The sequence below is a fragment of the Schistocerca nitens genome, chromosome 4 (assembly GCF_023898315.1).
Source record: "Schistocerca nitens isolate TAMUIC-IGC-003100 chromosome 4, iqSchNite1.1, whole genome shotgun sequence".
Taxonomy (NCBI): domain Eukaryota; kingdom Metazoa; phylum Arthropoda; class Insecta; order Orthoptera; family Acrididae; genus Schistocerca; species Schistocerca nitens.
In genome coordinates this window covers 191,498,593-191,522,514 of record NC_064617.1, presented here as the reverse complement: position 1 = coordinate 191,522,514, position 23,922 = coordinate 191,498,593, and the positions used below count along the sequence as shown (strand labels likewise).

The window sequence follows — 23,922 nt, the reverse complement described above, 5'->3', positions numbered from 1 at the left end:
CATTTCTAGAGAAAAATAGTGTCTCTTATTTCAAGGATAGGTGAATAAAAAGTTTATTTCTAAAAATGAAGTGTTTTCAAAATGTATGTGTTTATTTACTTAACGAGTTTTTCATACTTCTGGCATTAAATATGGATTTTTTGGCTGGTATCAAAAGTTTAATAAATGGTGCTACTTTATAAATTTATTTTTAAATAAATGAACAATTACATTTTTATTTTAAATTTATTGAAGTTCTGTCTCCCTCTTACCATTGGATTGCACCCATCGCCAATAATTCCCATTCAGTAAATGTCGAGGTGACACACAGAGAACGCATATAAGATAACAACTTTTTATATTGTTCGGGGACTTAATCAATAAGATAAAGTTTTGTAAATTCTTTAGCAATTTAATCAGTTGCTTTTTAAGCATATACTGCCAGATGTTGAAAGTATTCTTTCATGAGAAATATTTGTCATTTTTCATTAATTTCTTTGAATTTCTTCAATTAAATATAGTGTTAGAATATGAATCATCACTACAGAGTGGATATCACATTGACTTTATCTTGAGGACACTTTTTATTCGGTCATATGATTTCTTCCATTCCCACACCTCTGTGCTTTCAGCAGTTTGATTGTGACACAAAGTTCACCATTAAGTGAATGTCAGCTCATAAACATGAATGAAAAAGTGAGCTAATAGCACTTACAAGAATTCAAAAAAAGCAATTATTGGCATGACAATAACAGTGATGACACGTGATAACATAATGCAGCTGACAGTAATGATTTATCACTACCAAAACAATTGAATGTTTTGCTTGGAACTGAAAGTGCCAGAGATCAGGAAGCTCCAGTTATCATTATTAGCTGTCCAAAGAGGTGCAAACATGGTTACAGATTGTTTACATTGATAGCTAGAGATAGAATTCACTGTCAAACTTCAGCATGAATGTGTGAATGTAACTAGTACTTCTTCATGCTCATGAAATATTGTATGTGTTACTTTCAAAAGGCTATAAAGTATGAACAGGTACGTGTGCATATGTATGCTTTCTATGTATGTAGGTGGTAAAATAATTTTTTGTTCAGTGTATTTACCATCCACACAAATTATTTTCTGAGTAAATGTTAATGTTAAGATTCTAATGATTTTTCAGTAAAAGGGAATGTAGATAGTCACTAAAATTTGGCAATGTTCTTTTCTTCATGTACCCCTAAGGGAACTTTTATTCTCAACTTCATAAAACCAATGATACTTTCCTTAATTAGTTATATGTTAATTGCATCTGGAACAGCTTAATCGACAGCAATACAGTAATTAATTTTAAATGATGAAAAGAAGAGTTAATCTATCTGATACATAATTAAATGAACATATATAATGCTTATTTTAACAGTAAATGTAAAAACAAAAATAACATTAAATATACATTTTGAACAATAAAACACCCACCCCATCAGTTCTGTGTCCAAAACCATGAATCTGATAGAAAGTACACGAATTGTCTGAAAGACCCAGAATGATCTTTCTATTCAAAATGAAGGTAAAAAATTGTGTGTGTGTGTTTTCCCAAATAAGTATATAATATAAAGTCTTATCTTTGTCATTAAACTGTTAGTGTTAAAGCAGGACATGGATAGAGAAATACTCGAGGGGGGGGATTGCAGAAAAAGTTCATTGTACAGTGTGCATGCCCCAGGTAGGATGGGCTTGTGTCCATGGTGCACAACTTGATTATCACTCTACACTGGCATGAAAATTTTAACAGTGAGTGGGAATTCTGTTCACTTTAGCACCAAATGGTTTTACTTTGAGGACCCTCACGACTTTTTGAGTGGAAAGCTTAAACAAATCTGGCAATAATGCGTGTCTTACAACTTTTCTAATTTTACCTTTATTTTGTTTTCCACTAATCTTAGACCGAGCGAGGTGGCGCAGTGGTTAGCACACTGGACTCGCATTCGGGAGGACGACGGTTCAATCCCGCGTCCGGCCATCCTGATTTAGGTTTTCCGTGATTTCCCTAAATCGCTCCAGGCAAATGCCAGGATGGTTCCTCTGAAAGGGCACGGCTGACTTCCTTCCCTAATCCGATGCGACCGATGACCTCGCTGTTTGGTCTCTTTCCCCCAAAAACCAACCAATCCACTAATCTTAGAGTTAGTGTATGTTTAACACGTAGACTGTCACAAGGCCACCACTGGCCACAGCAGAGCCTTCTTTCTGATGCCATGGCCTAGTGTGGCCTGGAAGTGAGATATCCATTACTATATTTTCTATTTTTTTCATATAAGTGTGTAGATTTCAAGATTTTAATAGTTTCTTCCAGCAAATGCTGTTAAATGCCTTTTCTAGATAAATTAAGGCTGTGTAAGTATCCCTATTTAAGCCCAACCTCCTTTCCTTGCCATCAAGCTACGATGGTATGTCTTGACACTGTTTTTGGTCTAAAACCACACTGATATTCTACAATTTTAGTCCTATTTCACATTTGATTTTATTTATTACAGATGGGTCCTGTTCTAGTTGTTCCATAATTTGAGCAGTCTACCCTGTCCCCTTTTCCTGATGAGTATTATCTTACTTTTTTACTGAATCATCTTGAAGAGACTTAGATCATAACTGTTTACGATTTTGAAAAGTTCATCTTTCATTTTTTGTCTTTCCAGTTTTGTCAGAGGTCAGCTGGCAACTCGCCTTGGGCTTGGAGCTCTTTGGTCTCAGTTCTTACATTGGTGCTTCAGATTCTGATTGATATACTTTCATTTCTCTTACTTCTATTTATTCTGTCTCTAGAGCAGTGTCTTTTCTTGGATATTCTTCAAAATGTTCCTGTCATCTGTTGGCTATTTCATCTATATTCAGAAATAGGTTTTCCTTTTTATCTCTTGCCACAGATAATGTTTCCTTGTTGTGAATTGTAATTTATCTTTCTCTGTGTTTTTACCTGTCATTCCATTTCCATTTTCATATTTGTTGCTGTGTCTTAACATGTATAATTCATCCACAGTTCCCTAGCCCTTCTGCATTTTTGTTTAATGGTGTTCATGACACTGTATCTTTCTTGACCTTGTACTGTGCTTCTTTTTCTGAATTTCTCTTTGTCATTGTTGAGATTCAAATTTGGTGTCTATCAATGTCGTTATGCAAGTATTCTTCAAGTCAGTTGTTTGTAGTTTTGTGTTATCCTCCATGCATTGAGTTATGAAAAAGTTCTATAATTAAATTTGTGTATATTGTCAAAATGAATACCAACAGGTTATGGTCCCAAGCTATGGAATCAGGAAAAGCAACATTTTCCAGTTAGATGTAAACTTAAATTCATAAGCTTAAAAGTGCAGAAATTATAAAGTTCGTTAACACGATGAATATGGTGCATATGACTGCTGCATGTGGAGTTCAAGTAGAAACACTGCCATGTGATAATTTCAATGCATGGAGAATATAAATTGAAGCTTTATCACCAAAAATGACATTTACGGGATACATGTTTAGAGACATACTGCAACCTGCAGTGTCAGATGAAGGCAAAGTGCTCGCTGCTGCAAGGTGTACACAAAGCATGGCTAGTGGCTGACAGAAAAGCAAAAACAGACTTGATTTTATCCATTAGTCCTACTGAACTGAAGCAAATAAAGACATGTCCTACATCATGTCAGGTATGGCTTAAACTTGAATTAATCGTTGCATCCAAAGGACCTGCTCACAAAGCCATGCTGCTCAAATGCCTTGTGCTTCACAAAATGCATGATGTGATACATCACCTTAACGAATTCTTTGATGCTGTAAATATATAACAGGCAACGGATGTCAGCATAAGTGGTGATCTGCTGTCAATAATGCTGCTCATCAGTCTTCCAGATATCTGCAACAATTTTAGATGTGCTATTGAATCGCAGGGTAACCTACCAGATGTTGTAATGCTAAAGGTAAAAATGTTGGAAGAGCACAACATAAGGATTTAGAAAGACATTGAAAGTGCTAGTACTTCTGTGTTTGTTAAACCGGGTAAATGTTTCATGAACAAGCAGAAAAGAACTGTGACCCCAATGTTTTCTGGTGCGTAGACAATAAAAGAACACTTTCTCCATGCCAAAACTTGGAATCAATTTCATTTCAGTGGCAGAAGTTGTGGATAACTACCACACAGTGACATTTGAGAAACCTCATAGAAGGGAACTCAAATTTCTGGAGTTAATCCACTCTGATGAGTGTGGGCCAGTGAGAGAAACTGCTCAAGGTTGTGTGAAATTTTGTGAACTTTATAGATGACTGCAGCAGATGGTGTCAGGTTTATTTCTTTTGCCATAAGGGAGTAGTTGTTGACAAATTTGCTAAACTGAAAAGCCTAGCTGGCATTCTGACTGCTCATAAAATTAAATTCTTTCAGTCGGACAACAGCAAGAATTACTGCAATGAAAGAATGGACTCAATCCTCAGAATGGCAGGAATTCAGTGATGTCTAACAGCTCCATACACACAACAGCAGAAAGGTGTTGCTGAATGAAAGAACATTTGTTGGTTACAGTGGCTCGTTGCATGTTACCCGAATCAGGAGTGCCACCATCATTTTAGCCAAAGCCATCAACACGGCTACCTACATCTAAAATCATTGCTTAACTAAAGCACTGTCTGATGGAATGCCATACGAGAAGTGGCTGAAGAGAAAATGTGCCATATCTGATCTTCGTACGTTTGGTCAAGAGGTTGTCATCCTATATAAATTTCCAAACAAAGGAAAGTTTGATCCTAAAGGCAAAGAAAGAATTTTTCTAGTCCATCCCAACTGTTCAAAATCTCATCATGTGTGTATACCAAGAGATCGCAGGATTCTCATGTCAGGATATGTGAATTTCATTGAACCTGACAGTTTTGAGCCACAGATCATCACCAAGTAGGAGACATCAGCATGAATTCTGTGGTTGGAGATTTCAGTCGTGATTCAAACACTGAACCAAAGCCATTGTAAGATGATGAAACATTGAAACTTCCTGGCAGATTGAAACTGTGTGCCGAACCGAGACTCGAACTCAGGACCTTTGCCCGTCGCGGGCAAGTGCTCCACCAATTGAGCTACCCAAGCACGACTCACGCCCCGTCCTCACAGCTTTACTTCTGCCAGTACCTCGTCTCCTACCTCCCAAACTTTACAGAAGCTTTCCTGCAGGAGAGCTTCTGTAAAGTTTGGAAGGTAGGAGACGAGGTACTGGCAGAAGTAAAGCTGTGAGGACAGGGCATGAGTCGCGCTTGGGTAGCTCAGTTGATGGAGCGCTTGCCCGCGAAGGACAAAGGTCCCGAGTTCGAGTCTCGGTCTGGCACACAGTTTCAATCTGCCAGGAAGTTTCATATCAGCGCACACTCCGCTGCAGAGTGAAAATCTCATTCTATGAAACATTGTACAGCTTTGAAGAAGACAGGCTTCCAGTCACTACAAGCCAATGATTCAATCCTGATGGTGACTTATCATGTAATGAAGTCAATTATTCTTGAACATCTGATGAATCTACACCTGTGCCAGGTGTGGATTCATCAGATGTTTCAATTCATGATGCTAACTTCATTTCAAATTTAACAGAGGTCAGTGTCAATGATGCATTACATACTCCATATCGGCAAGAATGGTTTGAGGCTGTATATGATGAGATCAGGTCAGTAGTGAAAAAATGATAGCTGGAAATGAAACAGACCAACAAATGAAATAGTAATTGAGTTTAGGAATAAATACAGTTATGGCTCTTTTCATAGAAGAAAAGCAAGAATAGTTACACGATGATTCAACCAGCAGCATGGAATAGACTTTGTGGAAACATTCTCTCCAGTTTTTAAGATTCGAATCTCTCATGGCTGTGCCCAACAAATTTGATTTGCATGTATCACAGCTGTATATCAACACTGCTGGACTCACAGGTTGATTTCGTACAGAAAATGAAAGACATGGAGAAAGATAATCATCTACTCAAGAAGGCAAGTGACATGCCACAGACATTGAAATCTGATGATAAAGTGTGTGAACTTAGAAAAGCCATTTATGGACTGTGCCATGCTGGTCAACAATGGCATGCCAAGTTGAATGTGGCCCTAAAGGTGTGTCTACATGATGCCTCTTTTGTCATGCCCAATCTCACACACACACAGGAATAAAAGGACATGCAAGAAAATTTGTGAAAAGAATGCATGTACGCGTGGACGTTCTCATGTCCACGTGTTGCCTCATTGTGCAAACAGTCTGCTATGTATTCCCTTCTTTGCTTGGGAGTTTTTGTTGCATTTATTATGATGAAAAGGTGACAGAAAAAGAAAGCACAAAAACAGCTGTAGGTAAAGAAGTATCAAAATAACAAAGCTACAAGAAATATGAAGTGATGACAAAGTTTTGTCTGCAAATTTCGAAGGAGATCACAGTGAGATTTTAGATTTTCTGCTGGGGAAACCGCAGTGATTAGGCGGGCATTAAAATTTCATTAGCTAGTAAATGGTGACTTATATACCAGTGTGAACTATGTATTCCTCATTTCAAAACAAAAGGTGTAAGTGATTATTCCTGAAACTGGGAAATATTGCATGGAGGTTCTTGGTTGTTATATGAAGGTTAATTAACTCTCAATGCATCATTTGTATTTTATTTGGTTACATAACTTTAACTGTGAGAAATGAATGTAGATTAACATTCTTGCACTTTAGAGATTTGGGAATTTCATAGATGCCAGAATCACATAGATTGAAGGTTGTATTTTCTATTCTGTACTTCAAGTTTTAGTAGTTTCTTGAGAAGCTAAACACACCCTGTCACTTCTGTTGTTCAGCTGTCAGGCTCCTCAGTTATTGTGCCATAGCATGAATATTCGTCCACAGTTTTCATATAGGCCCACACTTTACATAAATTTTTGGCTTATTCTTCTCAGTTTTTCTATTTCTGAACTTACTGTATCTTATTCTTTACAAAAATATCTTTGGGGAGCTTTTATATAATACTTGACGCTCAGGGTAACAGATCTCAAATTTTTATCCAAATAATTTTCAGAAGGGGCACTGCATACAACTTTCTTCTTTGTCTGTAAAAATATTTAAACTTAAGCATTCTTCAGGGCAACAGATCTTGAATTTTTATTCAGATAATCTTCAGAAGGGGCACTGCATACAACTTTCTTCTTCGTCTGTAATTATCTGTAAACTTAATCGTTCTTTCTTTGGAGTCAACAGACATTATTGCACGTAATTCGCTTCACAGCATAACCTTAACTCATTACACAATCAAACGCTTATGGGCCTGAGCTACCTGTCGTCTACTAAAAAGTGCAAAGATTCCCACCAAAGGCGAGTAGCAATGCACCCTATACACATTTCTAGGAAATTTGCTTGTACAAATACACATGCTTAGTTGCACTGTTGGAAATTTATGTGCGTGTGCAAAGTTGAACGCAAAAAAGGCATCGTGTGGACGCACCTTAACATTGATTGTATTGCAACACACCAATGCAGATCCATGCAGCTTTATAGACAGTGTAGGAAAAGCAACAATCTTCCTACTCATTTATGTAGATAACATTATAATCACTTCAGCAGATCCATAAGTACAAAACAAATCAAGGACGAGTTGTCTACCAGATTTGATATCAAGGATCTTAGTGCCATAAGTAGCTATCCATGTATCAAAGTAAATCAGTCTGTTGACCAATGTAAATCAGTCTGCTGACGAAATTACATATAAAGTGGCTATATCAGAGAAGCTTTACACCAGTTTAGAATGGATGACTGCAAGCCTGTGAGGACACCATTCGCAAGTGGGAGCAAGTTGGATGGTATAGCTCTGAGTACAGAAGACTGTACTTGATATCAATTCAGTGAAACGGTTGGAGCGTGGATATACATCGCCATTTGTACTCGAACTGTCATACGCTATGCAGTCAGTAAGCTAAACCTGTATAACAACAGCCATACTTTTATTCAATGGCAGGTGGCTATAATTGAATCCTTAGATACCACTAAGAAACATAAACAAGAAACTGACCTACATCAGGGATAAGGAAGGAATCTTCAGTTTCGCAAATGCTAATTTGAGTGAGTACACGGGCCTCTCTGGAACAGACGAAGCAATTCACCTGTCAGCATTCATGAAGGAGCTGGGTACTGGAAAATTGTCAGATATTGTCCTGTTCAATGACAGTCAGTCAGCTGGAGAGTTAGCACAAACCCATTTTTTCTCTCAAAGACATAGCACATTCATGTGAATGGTACATCGTATGTCAGGCTCTACAAGAATATCCTGTGCAAATGGAATATCAGTTTACAGAAGATTATGACAGCAGATGCGATGATTAAGGCTCTTCTTGCACCAAAATATGAGAAATGTGTTGGATGTGAAATTGAGTCCTAGAACCACGAACTTAAGACCCAATCCTTAATTTATAACTGTTTGTAAAAATTCTGGGGGCATGTTGAGATTCAGATTTTACTGAGATCTAATATCTTTGGTGACAATACGTGTTGCTGCGCACATGTTCTTGAAGTCAATTGTTAGTTGTTCTGTGTTGTTCTCCGTACAGTGAGTTACAGAGTAAGTTGTTCTGTAATTATGTGTTGTACCTGTACTGTCAGACAACATCCCAACAATTATTATCCATGGTTTTTTGTGTCCATTTTTCTCAGTATTTTGTCTGCTGTTTTTGTTATAACATTTTCCATTTTATTCCACAATGTTAAAGTACAGTAATACTTCTAATGATTAGGTATTCACTGTCTGTGCATACATTGTGAGATCCATGAGTAATGTGAATTTTTTAATTTTGTGGGCTTTATACATCTCATTTTCAAAACTTTTTTAATCTTTTTGATACACATGTTCCTCATGTGTGTTTTGATTTTCAACTGCTTTGAGTATTTAGTTTATTGTTGATAGTGGGAAACTTGCACCTGTTTTCGAGTGCTTGGCGAATTTTTATTTATGAAAAAGATAGATCAAAGAATTTGCATTAAATTTTGCTTGAAAATGGGATAAAGTGCAGCATTGCATTCAAAATGTTGACTGTGGCTTCTGGTGAATCTACTACAGGTAAGGTAAGAGTTTACGAGTAGTATAAACATTTCAAAGAGGGTCAAGAAGATGTTGAAGATAATGACCGTCCTGGACACCCTAGTTCATAAATTACTGACGGTAGTGTGGAAGAACTAAAGAAAATGCTTCTGTAAAATCACTAAAATGCCATTAGAGAGGTTGCCGATGATGCCGCACATCCTTTTGCTTGTGCCAAGCAATTTTTTCAGGTGTTTAGCTATGAAATGTGGAGCAACAAAGTTTGTTCAAAAATTGTTGAATTTTGACCTAAAACATCATCACATAGACATCAATCAGGAATTTCTGAATGAAATCAACAGCAATCTGGAACTTCTAAACAAGTTTATGATATGTGACGAAACATGGGTTGACAGATGTTACATAAAATTCAGGTTCCCCTCATCCCAATGAAAACTGCCTGAAGATCCAAGACAGAAAAAAATTCGACAAGTTTGATCACATGTAATGTTCTTCTCACTGTTTTCTCCAATTACAATGGTATAGTGCTTCATTAGTTCCTGCCTTGTGGTCTTAATGTCAGTAAGAAATACTACCTGGAAGTTAAATGCTGTTCACGTGAAGCAGTCTTAAGGAAACAACCAGAATTGTGCAAAACCACTCATGGAAATTGCATCACGATAATGCACCCGCTCACACCTCAGTGCTTGTTTATGATTTTTTTGCAAAAAACAAAACTTATGTTGCCTCAGCCACCACATTCACTGGACAAGGCCCCCTGCGACTTCTTTTTATTTCTGACGCTGAAGAGAACGATGAAAAGGATGTTATTTCTGCCACCATTGATGATGAGATAAAAACAGAATCACTGACAATGGCTTCTGTCTGTTCTTGGATTGCTCTTCACTCAGTTTTCCTTGTGTACCTCCTTCCTTTATGGATTATGAAGGTTGTGGTTGTTATTCCCATGTTTGTTCCTCACAAAACTCAAGTAGATGCAGTCTTCTTTTATTAGTGCTTTCTATTCCATCCTGTCAAGATCACCTCTCACTATGACACTGCAATCTCCTGTTGTGATTATATTACACTTGTCACTTTTTGTTCTTCTCGTCTGTGTTGTTGTTCATTTTTTAAATCTCGTCTTGACGATATTGGTAGACACAATGAAGACTCATCTTTCTAGAAAGAAAAAAAGACATTTACTTACTTCCAAAAGCTTTCACTGACATTTTTTATCAATATCTGTGTTCAGTAAATGTACCTTTTGTGTACAGTATCACAATCATTCTTGTTTGGCACCTGTTTTTCATCTTGATGCCATAATAGGTCAGCCTCCAGGCTCCAAAACACAGTTACTCTCTGGCTGATGGGCTTTGCATTTATCTCAAGATAATTACACTTATTTATATTAGCTCTGTACATTTCAACTTGTTTACTGCATGTGTTGATTAATTAAATAGGTAATACTAAAGTTAACTAGCTCTGTATTTGAGCATTCCACAGATAACTCATACAAACACAACATCAAAGTTTATGTGCATGCTTTTAGGCTGTGGTATCCAGTTCCCCTGAATACTTATAATGCTAAGAATATGATGTTGACTAGATTATGATCCAATTTGAGCAGCATCATTTTCTCAGCCACACAAGTAAACATTTTATATTCTAGCTGAAATGCATATATCCATTCAACAGATCACACCCAGAAGATATAAGGAGGCATGGAGGATGTTCTACAGCAATCAGTGTCCCTTGGACTTGTCACGGAGTGAGATGACACAGTGGTTAACGTAACTTACATTTGAGAAGAGTGGAGCTGAAACCCTCATCTAGCCAAACCTCATCTAGCCAACCATATTTGCTACTGTTTTCCTAAATCCTTATGGTGAATGCCAAAGTAATTCCTATGAAAAGATCATTGCTAGTTTCCTTTCTTGTCTTGGACTTTGTATTCTTTCTCTAAAGATATCGTCATCGATGGGATATCAAAATCTAATCTTCCTCCACTGGTTACTATCCATTGGTAAGACACTGGATGATGTTTGGGGGGGACAATGATTCAAATCCCCGTCGAATGATTCAGATTTAAGTTTTCTGTGTTTTCTCTGCAACACTTTAGGCGGATGGTGCGGTAGTTCCTTTGGACAGGCACAGCCAATTTTTTCCCCCATCCTTGCCCAATTCAAGCTTGTGTTCTGTCTCTATTGATCTTGTTATCAGAGGGATATTAAACCTTATCTTCCTTTCTCATATGGGTTCTTCCTTCTCTGAACTTTATGCTAATTGTACACATTTGGGGTGTACCATGACAATATCCATTCCTATTTTGCTAAAAACATTTGTCTGCTTTTTGAGGTTTTCAAAATTAGAAACCAGTGGCCCCCTCCTGCCCATAATAGATCCTAAAGTTCTGCATTTGTCGATGTAGTCTGTGAAACAGACAGTTGATGTTGACAATTCAAGAAAGCAGATGGCAGTGTTGCTTTACATGGCTTACAGCAACATGCAACTACACACATTCTGTAGCAGCAAAAATGAAAGCCTTGACAACATACAGCTCACATTTGTACATGTGAATGTATCTACAGTTATTTATTGTAATATACAAACTTAATAAATTGAGAATAGCTGTTTAATATTTAATATGCTAAAATATTGTGAAGTTATTTGTTATACATCATAATAGAAATGGAAACTATTTTCACAAATCATTGAACATTTGCAGTTTTTGGTTTCATTGTTACATATTTGCATTGTTAATTCATTCCACAACGAGTGGCAGAATAATCACTATATTAACCCTTTTGCAGTCAGCCGATTTGGAGTGGTGTTTGCTAAAAATGTCATGCATATTTATACCGTTATGCTACATTCTATTTAAATTGCCATATATCACACAGTATTCACTTTAAAAATATGAAAAAATTACCACTTATCCATAAAAGTATGTAGAATATTATGTCTTACACAAATTATCATAATGTTTCAAAGAACTTTGATTGACAGTCCAAATATATATTTTTTTTAAATATTATAAACGTGATTTTGATTCCATATATCCAACACTGTGCTTCAGTTTAAGAAGGCTAACTACATAGAATGCAATAACAGAATGTAAACGTGTACTGCAAAACACGAAGTCAATAAACAAACGATGCAAAAGTGGAATAATCGAACACTATTTCACCAAAACGATGCTCAATTGTTGATAGCTATAGACCTACACATAGCTTGAGGCAAAGAGCATCCGTAATCAGCACGCCAACACCATCTAGTGCCCAATTCTGTAAGCTAAACAAGATGAAGCAGAGTACCGACGAATCGGCACCCTGACAGTGTTAGCGTCAGTAGGGGGTGACGATAAATCAGTACATTGACATTCGTAGGGTTAACAATTATAATCTGAAGAAAGTGTTCACAGTGTGGTGATAGACTGATAGCAAGCTCCCCCCTCCCAAATTCCAGAGTGTGAGAAAACACTACTCACATTACTGTCAGAATCTGTTTTAGAGTAGTCTTCTTCAGCACTTCTTGAATTATCACTGCTGCCTTCCAACTGTATCATTTAATTTTTTCATATTAACAATCTTCCACAATGCTGAGTGTAAATGAATTTTGTGACAAGTAATCAGTGAGATTTCTAAATAGTGTATGAAAGTCGGTGATGGTCAGTGACCAGGAGTTGCTCTACCAGTGACCACAACAGTACCCGAGGAGTGGGCCCACTACCAATACTGCTGTTGCAGCAGCAGCAGCAGCAGCTGCTGCTGTTATCTGCTGTCTTTCTACTGTCAGAGCCCTGTTACTCTGAGCTGTTGACTTCACAAATTTCCACTGTTTTCTTGATTACAGGTTCCAGTACTTGAACAAACATCATTGTGTTGTCAGACAATATTTTTTGTCCATATGTGAGGCATATGGCAATGAATTGTGTAGGAAAAAATGCCAATAGTCACCATGGCTCGAGTACATGTTGTAGTATAAGACCCACTATAACTATCTGGGAAAGTCAGTTCAGAGGTCTGAGGAACACAAGGATACATCATCATCTTTATGGTCATGCATAATAAAGGACTGGAAATAATGGTAGAAAAGTTTTAGCAGAATATAAATAATTAAGGAATAAAGGTAACAACTCTCCTTGTTATAATAGAGGCCTTGAAACACACACACACACACACACACACACACACACACACACACACACACCTACCTCTATATGGCCACATTGTTAGGGATGAAAGGAGGGAGGGAGTGAGAGGAAGGACTGGGGACATGTAGCTGATGGCTGGGATGGAGAGGCTCCAGGTGCACAGAACAGGGATGTGGCCCCAGTGAGCCAGTTCCAGCAGCAGGCAGGGGGGAGTTGTGCGCATAGTTTGATGATGAGGTGGTGTGGATTAAGAGCGGTGACAGAACAGATGAAGGAAGGCAGTGGGTAGAGGGTGTTGGTGAAAAATGAGTGAGATTAGGCCCTCCTCCCCAGGGGCTCACGGTTCTTTCAGGAGTTTGTGCATGGCACACACAGGGCTGCGAGCTATTGCAGCCAGTGCTTCCTTCCCTGGCTGCATTTCCTTCACTCTGTCCTCCCTCCCTCTCCTCACTCCTTCCCTGTTGCCCCCTCCTTGACCCCTCTCGGCATTCTGATTCATGTCGACATGGCTATCCACCTGGTTTCCTGTATTGGTTGCAGTTTTTTTCCTTTTGCCTGGTCTTTCATCCTTTTTTGACGTTCAGATCCCTGCTTGAGGTTTGACCTCCACTTCAAAATTTCCTGTTTTTAGTGTGAGCCATTTGGGGAAAAACTCCCTCCCTAGCATCTACGGAGTGGGTTCCTCTCTCCCCCCCCTCCCCTTCCTTTTCGTCTCCCTTCCCCACTGTACCCCCCTTCCACCTTGCTAGGTCTCCAGCACGTGTAGCTAGTCCGTGTGGTGGGGCTGTAATGTACCCATACGGCTGAGCCCCCTGACAACACAGGGGTCACACTACTGATACCTGAGCTGTTCCCTCACCATGTATGACAATGAGTAGTTTCTTATCTTCTTGGAGCATCAGAACTCCCAGCAACAGCTGCTGCACCAGACTGCTCTTGCTATGGTGCCAGCTGGGTGGCACTCTTGGGAAGAGCCCCTGCTGAGATTGGTTGGTATCAGGGCAGGTGCTTGGCTCATGAAGCATATCAAGCTGCAAAAATCTGCCCACTCTCAAATGGCTGTCTCTTTGAATGGTGAAGGATCATTGAATGCTGCTTCCCATGACCTGGCAACTTTCGCTTCCCAGGCTACACCATGGGAGGAGGGCCAGGCTCACTGTCCTGGGATGAAACACTTTCCACATTACCTCATCTGTACTAAGACAGATGGGGGCGCATTCAGCACCAGAAAGCCATTGTTTTTTGTGGAGAATGTCGAGGACAAGTTTGGTGAAGTGGAGTCTTAGTAAGATGCGGTCGGCCTCCCTGTTGATCAGCGCTGCTTCTGCTACCCAGTCCACAGCTCTTCATGTCTGTGACTGTCTTGGCAATGTCCCAGTGTCTATTACATCTCACCAATCTCTGAATATGGTCTAGGGAGTGATTTTTTTGTAGGGACCTCATCCTGCAAACAGATGAGGAACTCTGAGCTAACCTTGAGCAGCATGGTGTTCGTTTTGTTTGACGTGTGCAGAGAGAACCACACTGATGCTGGCACCTTCATTCTACCTTTTGAGGGGCATACCCTCCCGGAGAATGTCAAGGTTATGTGCTACAGATGCGATGTGAAGCCATATGTTCCTCCACCTATGCGGTGCTTTTGGTGCTTGCGTTTTGGACATAAATCTCTCCGCTGTACAGCGGACCCTTTGTGTGGTGACTGTGGCCACCCACTCCATGGGGGAAGCCCCTGTGTTCTGCCACCTGTGTGTGTCAACTGTGCTGACCGCCACTCCCCTAACGCCGGATTGCCCGGCTTACAAGAGAGAAAAGAAAGTCCAAGAACACAAGTCCCTGGATCGCTTGTCTTATACTGAGGCTCGCCAAAAATACGAGAGACTCCATCCAGTGTTACTATCTTCAACTTTTGCTTTTGTTACTTAATTTCCTCCTCGTACCTCTTCCATACCGTAGTCCCTTCCCCCTTCCCCCCCCCCCCCTCCTCCTCCTCCTACCTCTTCCTTACCTTAGTCCCTTTCCCCTCCCCCTCCACCGCCCCTGCAGTTCCCACGACCTCCTGTCAGGGAGCTGCTCTCCCTCCCCAGCCAATGAAGTGCCCCCCTTCTTCGGCACCTGTCAGTGGTAGGGGTCCTTCCAGGACCCCTCCCCCTGGCATCTCTAAGGCTAGAAGACTCTTACCACTACTCGGTCACGAGATGAACCGTCTGTGCACCCCAAGGTCACCCGCTCTCTTTTGTTTCCAGATCTTGCAGAAGCCTGTACTCCCCCTGTGCCCTACTCTCTTCCACCTCTGAAAGAGAAGAAGGAAAAACATAAATCCCCGGAGGTGCCATCTCCCCCCTCGCAACCTGACATATTACTTATGGATGTCACTCCATCCTTGTCAGTGATGGCTACTGACTGAGTGACCTGATCTCCTCCTCAGCTTTTTTATGTTTAACCTGGACTCTCACCACACATTCTCCAGTGGAATTGCTACAGATACTATCATCACCTACTGGAAATGCAATGTCTTTTCTCCTCCTCTTTTGCATTCTGTCTTGTTCTTCAAGAAATGCATTTCCGTTATGACCACTCTCCAACATTTCATGGTTATCGGGCATTCTGTCAGAACCGTGCTGGCTGCAGGGTAGCATCTGGTGGGGTCTGCACTTTGGTGTGGTCCAATGTCATTAGTAACTGGATCCCCCTACCCACCAACTTGGAAGCAATAGTGGTTTGATTGCAAACGACTCCGGCAATCACCATATGCAATGTCTACCTCCCTCCAGATAGGCCAATTCCTTACATTGCAGTGTCTACCTTAATCCAGCAACTCCTGCCACCGTTTCTCCTCCTTGGGGACTTCAGTGCCCACCATCTTCTGTGGAGGGGTGTCTCTTCAACGGGTAGGGGTATCCTAATTGGCCAACTTCTCATTGATATTGATTTGTGTCTCCTCAATGATGGTTCCCCTACCCCTTCAGTGCCACTCATGGCACCTTCTCTGTTATCAATCTCACGACCTCCTCCCTTGCCCTTGTGGCTTCCCTACATTGGTCATCCCATGATGACCTTTGTGACAGTGACCACTTTCCGGTGATTCTATTGTTCCCTTGCTGCCACCAGGCAGATAGGCACCCATGTTGGGCACTCCGCAGGGCAAATTGGCCTTTATATATGTGTCTGCTGTGCACTTCAACACCTCCCTCTCGAATTCCATTGATGTACTCATGCAAGGCACCTCTGCCACTATTCTTCATGCTGCTGGCACTGCTGTCCCCCTATCCACAGGTCCCTTTTGTCTTCGACCGGTACCGTGGTGGACTAAGGATGTCGTAGTTGCTGTCCAGGATCACCCATGGGCACAGCAGCAATTTAAGCGACACCTTTCACAGACCAACCTCCTTGCTTTTAAGCGTTTCGGTGCTAAAGCTCACTACCTTATGAAGTGGAGTAAAAAGGAATGCTGGGAGCACTATGTTTCCTCCCTGGGGATGTATGCCTCTTCATTGCAGATTTGGTCCAATCTCCGTAGCCTTCTGGGCTGCCAGTGACAGTCAACTGTCCAGGGTCTGAACCTCCAAGGTGCTCTGTGCACTGATCCATTGGTCCTCGCAGAACACCTCACGACAAATTTTGCGACGGCATCGTCATCCTTTTCCTACCCTACTATCTTTCTCCGGTAGAAATGCAGAGTTGAAAAGACCCCCTCTGTTTCATCCCACACCACGCTGAGCCCTAATATGAAGCCTTCACTGAATGGGAATTGCAGCAGGCTCTTAGCTCTTCAGGAGACACAGCCCCAGGCCCGGATTTTATCGACAACCAAATGATCCAACACTTGGATGTTCCCCAGAGGCTACATCTTCTCAGGGTCTTCAACTGCATTTGGCTCATGGGTGATTTTCCGTCACAATGGTAAGACAGTATCCCCATCCTTAACCCAATGTCTCTAGACTGCTACCACACAATTAGCCTGACGAAAGTACTTTGTAAATTGCTCGAAAGGATGGTCAGCTTCTGATTATGTTGGGTACTTGAATCTCGGGGCCTTTTGTCCCCATATCAGTGTGGCTTTTGGGCAAGAGGATCTCCAACTGACCATTTTCTCCAATTGGAATCAGCCATCCGACAGGCTTTTACTCACCTCTGGCACCTTGTCGTGGTCTTCTTTGACCTACATCAGCTGTACGACATGGCTTGGCACCACCACACTTAGTTGCCCTCCATGACTGGGGCTTCTGTGGTCCCTTTCTGATTTTTATCTGCAAGTTTTTATCTCACCAGGTCTTCTGGGTTTAAGTTGGCACTTCACTCAGCTCCCCTCAGATTTAGGAGAACGGCATCCCACAGGGTTCTGTGCTGTCACATTCTTCCTCATTGGCATCTATCGGGCTGTTACCTCTGATGGACCTCTGGTTACCCTGGAACTGTACGTCGATGATTTTTGCATCTGGTGCAGCTCCCACTTGGTAGCATCTGCTGAGCGTCAGCTCCAGGGCACCATCTGACAGGCCTCTGCTTGGGCCACCTCCAATGGCTTCCAGTTTCCTCTCTCCAAAATGCAGGTTGTGCATTTTTGTCGTTGACCCACAGTACACCCCAATCCAGAACTTTGTTTAGGCGACCAGTTCCTCGATGTTGTAGCACAGTCCCGTTTCTTGGGCCTTACTTTTGATAACAAGCTGACATGGCTGCCCCACATTCAGCACCTAAAGACTACATGTATGCGGAAGCTTAATGCTCTCTGCCTCCTGGCCCACACATCTTGGGGTGCAGACCGTTCCACTCTTCTCCATCTTTACCGTGCTCTGGTCTTGCCCAGTCTAGATCATGGTAGTCAGGTTTATGGCTCAGCAGCTCCTTTCTCTTTGAAACTGCTTTACCCTGTCCATCATTGTGGGATGCATCTGGATATTGGTGCCTTTTGCACTAGTCCCATTGATAGTCTCCTCACAGAAGTGGGGATTCCCCCTCTACACATATGACAGAGTCAACTCCTTGTGTCTTATGCCATTGCCATTCGCCAATTCCCTGACCATCCTGTGTACCATGTGCTCTTTGCCTAACACCTGCCCACAGGCGGGATTGCCGGTTGGTGTGCATCTCATTTCTCTCTGTTGGGATCTCCATCTCTGTTCATTGGAGTGCACCATGTGTCTTTCCTCCCATACCCCCACTTGGATGGTGCCTAGACCACACATTAGGAGCAGTCTATTCCATGGTCCTGGTCCTAAGGTCTCTGTCACTCCTGTGGTTTTCCGGCGTCTTTTATGTGCCATCCTTGCAAAGTTCCAGAGTGCCAGCATCGTTTACACTGATGATTCCAAGACAATTGATAAGGTGGCATACACTTTCATGTCTCCTGGCTTCAAACGCCATTTATTGTTGGGATCATGTAGTGTGTTCACAGCAGAGCTACTATCCATTCACAGGGCCCCCCTTTTTGTTTCTCAGGTCTCCCTTCACAGTGTTTTAATTTGTTCAGACTCAATGAGCAGCCTATTGATCGATGTTACTCTCGTCACCCTTTGCTCTCTGCTATCCATGATCTTCTCTCAGTCCTTAGGCATGCTGCCTGTTCAGTTGTCTTTCTCTGGGTCCCAAGTCTTGTGAGCTTCCCAGGGAATGAACTGGTTCACTGTTTGGCAAGAGAAGCAGATATGTCCCCTATTTCCTTTCAGGATTATGGCTGCAGATATCCGGATCTGTGTCAAATCTCTGTTTGCCCAAAAGTGAAATGCCATTTGGAGCGCTGCTGCTCATAGTAATAAACTCCGCACAATCAAGGAGTCTACTGCAGATTGGCACTCTTCCTTCTGCTCCTCTCGGAAGGGGTCCACTGTTTTATGCCATTTACGCATTAGTCATACCTGGCTCACCCATTGTTTCCTGCTACGTAACGACTCACCCCTACAATGTCGTTGTGGCGCCAGACTCACGATATCTCACATGATGGTGGAATGTCCCCTTCTTTCAGCCCATCGTGCTCAGTATAGTCTTCCCAATTATTTAAATTTAATATTAGTGGGCGATTCACAGATGGTGGAACTGGTCCTCAGTTTCCTCTGTGAAAGTGGTTTTTATTTTCAGATGTAAGGTTCTACTTTAGTCTTGGAGCAGGGGCAGATTGGTTGTGGTTGGGACTCCTTTTCCCATCTTCTTGGCCTGTGACCCCATGACCACCCCTTTTTCCCAGTTTTTAGATTTGGTCTCACCTTTTCTGCCTTTACTGTGCTTGTTTAATGTTCATTATTTTATGTTTTGACTCCCCTGACTGGATCCGTCCACTTTTATTGGACCCTCTTTCTTCTGTGACTAACTTTGAAATCATGGGACTGATGACCTCGCCGTTTGGTCCCATAACCCCTCTCAATCAATCAATCAAGTTAGGTCCTTGAACAAGGGACTTTGGGTGGAGGAGGGGGGGGGGGGAGCTGGTGGAAATTGAGCTAGGGGAGTTGCAGGATGAAAATACGTGTTTTTGCAAGGACAACACCTATCTGTTTAATTCAGAGAAGCTGGTATTGGTGGGAAGGATTCAGTTCGGGTTGTGGGGCAGCCATTGAAACTGAAATGTATCATGTGCAGCCACATGTTCTGCCACAGGCTAGACATCTGGGCTGTTGGTCACAGTTTGGGACATGATTTATAATTTCTGTGACCTTTTTTTTTTTTTTTATATCATGACCATCTCATGTGATGTGTGTAGGAGGAAGTCATATGTTGCCGAACTCCTCTCCGAACATACATTCCCATAATTTCTTCAGTAATCTCCTCTGTGATACACAGAGCCTCTATTGTTACAACAGCCTTGGATTTTGTTGATTATCTCTGTAACACTCTCACATCTGTTAAATAATCCCATTATGAAACATGTCACTTTTCAGTGGATCTTATAGCTGTTCTGTTAACCTTTTAACCATGGGCGATTTTCCCAATTTTTCCATACAAAGTTGCGGGGCATTTTTATTTGATAATTATAATAGTTGTAAAGGTAGAATGAAAGGAGTGTAACAAGAAAACAAAAAACTTAGATTGAAGTTGATTTTTAATTGAAATTTAATGTAAATAATGTAGGGGATGTGAAAATGCATTCAGTGTTATAAAAGCAGAATAAACATATTGATAATTTTTATGAGTGTCGTATATCTTGAAGCAAGGTTTCATACACTAACTTCGGGATATGGCTACAAGATTGCTGGTGAGAGAAGGTGTATGTGTAAATATGTGAGTGGGACCGGAGAACATGCAAAACACGACTTTTGATGTTTCAGACCAAATGAAATACATTCGATGGGAAAATAGTGACCTCTAATTTTCCAGAGCAACAGAAAAAGATTCAGTGGGAGAATAGCAGCATATTATGTTCCAGAGCATCAGAAAAGTATTCAAAGGGAAAATTGCAATTTCTGATGTGCAAACAGCACAGACATTAATAACAGCAGGGCCCATGAAATCATCTGGAAAGAGCTGAACACACACGTTCAGCTCTCTTGTGGCTGGAAGGTTAACCCCACTTGGTAAGGGTCCCAGATTAATGACCAGTGCTTAAGAATAAGCCAAACAAATGTTTTGTAAGCCACTTCTTTCATGGATGATGTAACATTTCTCTAAGATTCTTCCAATGGATCTAATTTTCCTACAATTTGTTAAAAAAAACCTCTCATAGAACTTCAGACGCTATCAGCTATTATATATAATAAAATTATAATATACTTGTGTATATCATAAACAGTAATGACCCTGTAATGCTCCCTTGGGGTACTCCAGAAATTACTCTTGCGTCTGTCAATTTCACACCATTATTAAGATTAACATATTGAGATCTGTCTCTTAGAAACTCAGTCACAAATCTGATATGACTACTTCCACAGGTGGCCCTGTCTCAGATAGGATAGAAGCGCCTGTGGCAGGACTGGAATACGAATTTTTGGGTGGTTGCTTTTTAAGACGCACAGGTCTTGCATCTGGATGTTCCTAAGTGAAGTGATCCATATGGCATGGTGTTAGTAATGGATGTGACATAAGGATGGGCTGGGACACTCCATAGATTGGATGTGCAGCAGGCTGTTACTTTGGGACACATGTGAAGGATTGTGGATAGGGTGTTCCTCATTTCTGGCAACGGTGATAAATATTCGAAGACCTGATGAAGGATACGGTTCAGTTACTCCAGTCCGTAATAATACTGGGTGTTGGGGATGGTGGTCCTTTGAAACTGGTTGTTGGGGGTGGTTGGAGGATTAAATGTGTGTGTGACTGTGACAGAAGAGGTCTCTTTGTGCATTAGGTGTGGAGGATAATGGTTTTGTCAGAGGCTATAAATGTTCTCAGTCTTTCTCATGTGTCTTTCATTAATTCAGCCCCTCTACTATTTGGCAAGTTGTTTCCTTTCCTCCTGAATTATTTGTTAGTAAAGCACTTTGGTGTTCAAACCAATCTTGAGGTATACTGTATGGGTGCCTTAACTTTAGAGGCAAAAGTTTACCCACAGTTTTCATGAACAGTATTAAAGGTTTGTTCTATGCAGCTTGTAACAAATTCACAATATAGATTGTACACACTGGTGTTTATGAGGCATAGATGATCTTCATCTAGATGACATTCATTGTTTATTTTAGGAGGCAGCCTGAGGACTGGTTGAACTCAATGTTGCAGCAATATTTGCTTTAATTTCCAGGCAGTTGCTATGAGAAACTGGGAAAGATGTGCTATATACCTTATACATTTTTATTATCCTCTGGTTTCCATTTTTGTTTTCCATTTAGAACACATTTAGCAGGATGTAGCCTAAATACTGATAAACTATTATAAGTTGTTATATCCAGATGAAGAACGTAGGTGGTAATGTAAATAGCATAATCACATTTATTATCTGCACCCCATCATTGATGCTGGGCCCACCATTGCACTTCTTTACATTGGTCTTATGTATATCATGAGTATGTCATTTTGGCAAGCAGAATGCATCAGCTCACATGGTTATTTATATTGCTCCCACCTGGAATCTACCTGTACCAATATGTACTGCATTTCACTATCCAAGTGACCTTTCTCCATGCTTTGAACATTCAGTGGCAGTAATCCTATGCCCCTGCTTATATATGTACCCTTTATTGCCAAATTGATATTGATATTTAATGCATACACCGTTTTCTTTCCGTTTGATAGAAACACTCAGAAATGAAATTTCACTCCATTTGTATAATGTTAATCTGTGCCCAATTTGAGCCAATTTTGAATGGCAGGTGTGATTAATACAATCCTCTTTGAACAAATACGGCATATAAAATTTATGTGATTTGTAATACATGTTGTTTTGTCATAACATTGATTTATTTTTACACCTTTAGTTGAGCATTCTATGAATTAAGTAAGTGACAGTCAAGTTCTTTTCTATATCCCTTCATCAATTGCCCAATGTTTTGTTTCACACCTAGTATTCAATAATCATCGTTTCTTTAGCAGGTGATGAGCTCTGCTACCAAGGCACCTTTCATTGTACCTGAGTAGGGAAGCCACACTCATCTCAGGGTGAGTGGCACTTTGTAACTTCTTTGTGTTGCTCGTGGTGGAGGTTGGATGTGAGGACTGGCCATCAGCATGGTCAGGCAGGCACATGGGAGTGGGGGTTTGGCAGTTGTTGTGAGCCTAAATATTATGTGTATTACAGGGTATGCCTGTCAGGAGCCTCATCTGAGAAGTAGTGGAAGCCCTGCCTGTGACTATTGAGGGTGCACGGTGCAGCAGTCTTCTAGTTGTGACTCATGTCGACCCCAGTGACTCCTGTTGCTTGGATTCTAAGACTGTCCTCAGTTCTTACAGGTGCTTGGGAGAATTGATGAAAACTGCTGGCCTTGCTCACTGGCTGCAAGCAGAGATTACAATTTGCAGTACTGTAGATAGAGCTGATTGGCGTCCTGTGGTTTGGAGTGATATGAAAGGTGTCAACCAGAGGCTCCATTGATTCTGTGACAGTGTTGGCTGCAGGTTTGCGGACCTGTGTTGTGTGGGTGGAGAATTATAGGATTACCTGGGATGACTCAGGGGTGCAGTACGTAGTGGAAGGAGCTACTCAGGTAGCAGAGTAGATATGGAGTGTACAAGATTTTTTTTAGGCTAGGCGATAGTCTGAGGTCCTGTGATGAATATTCACCAGTCAGTACACAGAGAGCAAAATCTGATTGATAACTAAATAGAGGCTATATTGGTTTGAGTCTTTCCTGGCATATATATGCTGCTTCCATAGTTCTCGGGTACACTGCCAGTTTGAATCGTCAGAGGTTCAATGCTGGGCTCCAGCAGTACACCTGCGAGCCTTGGAAGTAAAATAAAGCTACTTGGTTTTAAAAGGAAATTATTGAAGTATTGATAACAAAGTCTCCAAATTTACTGCCTTCCAGAAAGCTGTCATTCTCAATTTATACTCTGAGAGCTCTGAAGCTCTGAAACAGTCAGTGAAGTGCGGAATGTATATTGAAAAGACACGTTAGACATAACGAGAGGAGGAGAATTAATTGCAATCAACAAAAATGTGTTTGCCAAGGTCGAAATTGAATCTGACTGCCAAGTTACCTGGACAGGAATAACTGGCCTAGGTGAATTCAGTTTATTCATTGGATGTTTTACCATCCATCTGAGTCCGCTGTAGCAGTTGTACAATCATTCAAAGAAAGTCTACACCCAGTAGCATGGAAATACCCTCGCCATGCAATATTAGTTGGAGGAAACTTTAATCTACCGAATATATATTGGAACATCTATGGATTTGTTGCAGGTTGTACAG

At 41.0% G+C, this 23,922-nt stretch overlaps 1 protein-coding gene across 2 annotated transcripts in view; it reads left to right on the top strand.

The window, feature by feature from the left end:
- LOC126251334 (transcriptional regulator ATRX homolog) overlaps nt 1–23,922 on the top strand; it is a 500,398-nt gene that overhangs the window by 28,628 nt on the left and 447,848 nt on the right. The window lies entirely within an intron of this gene.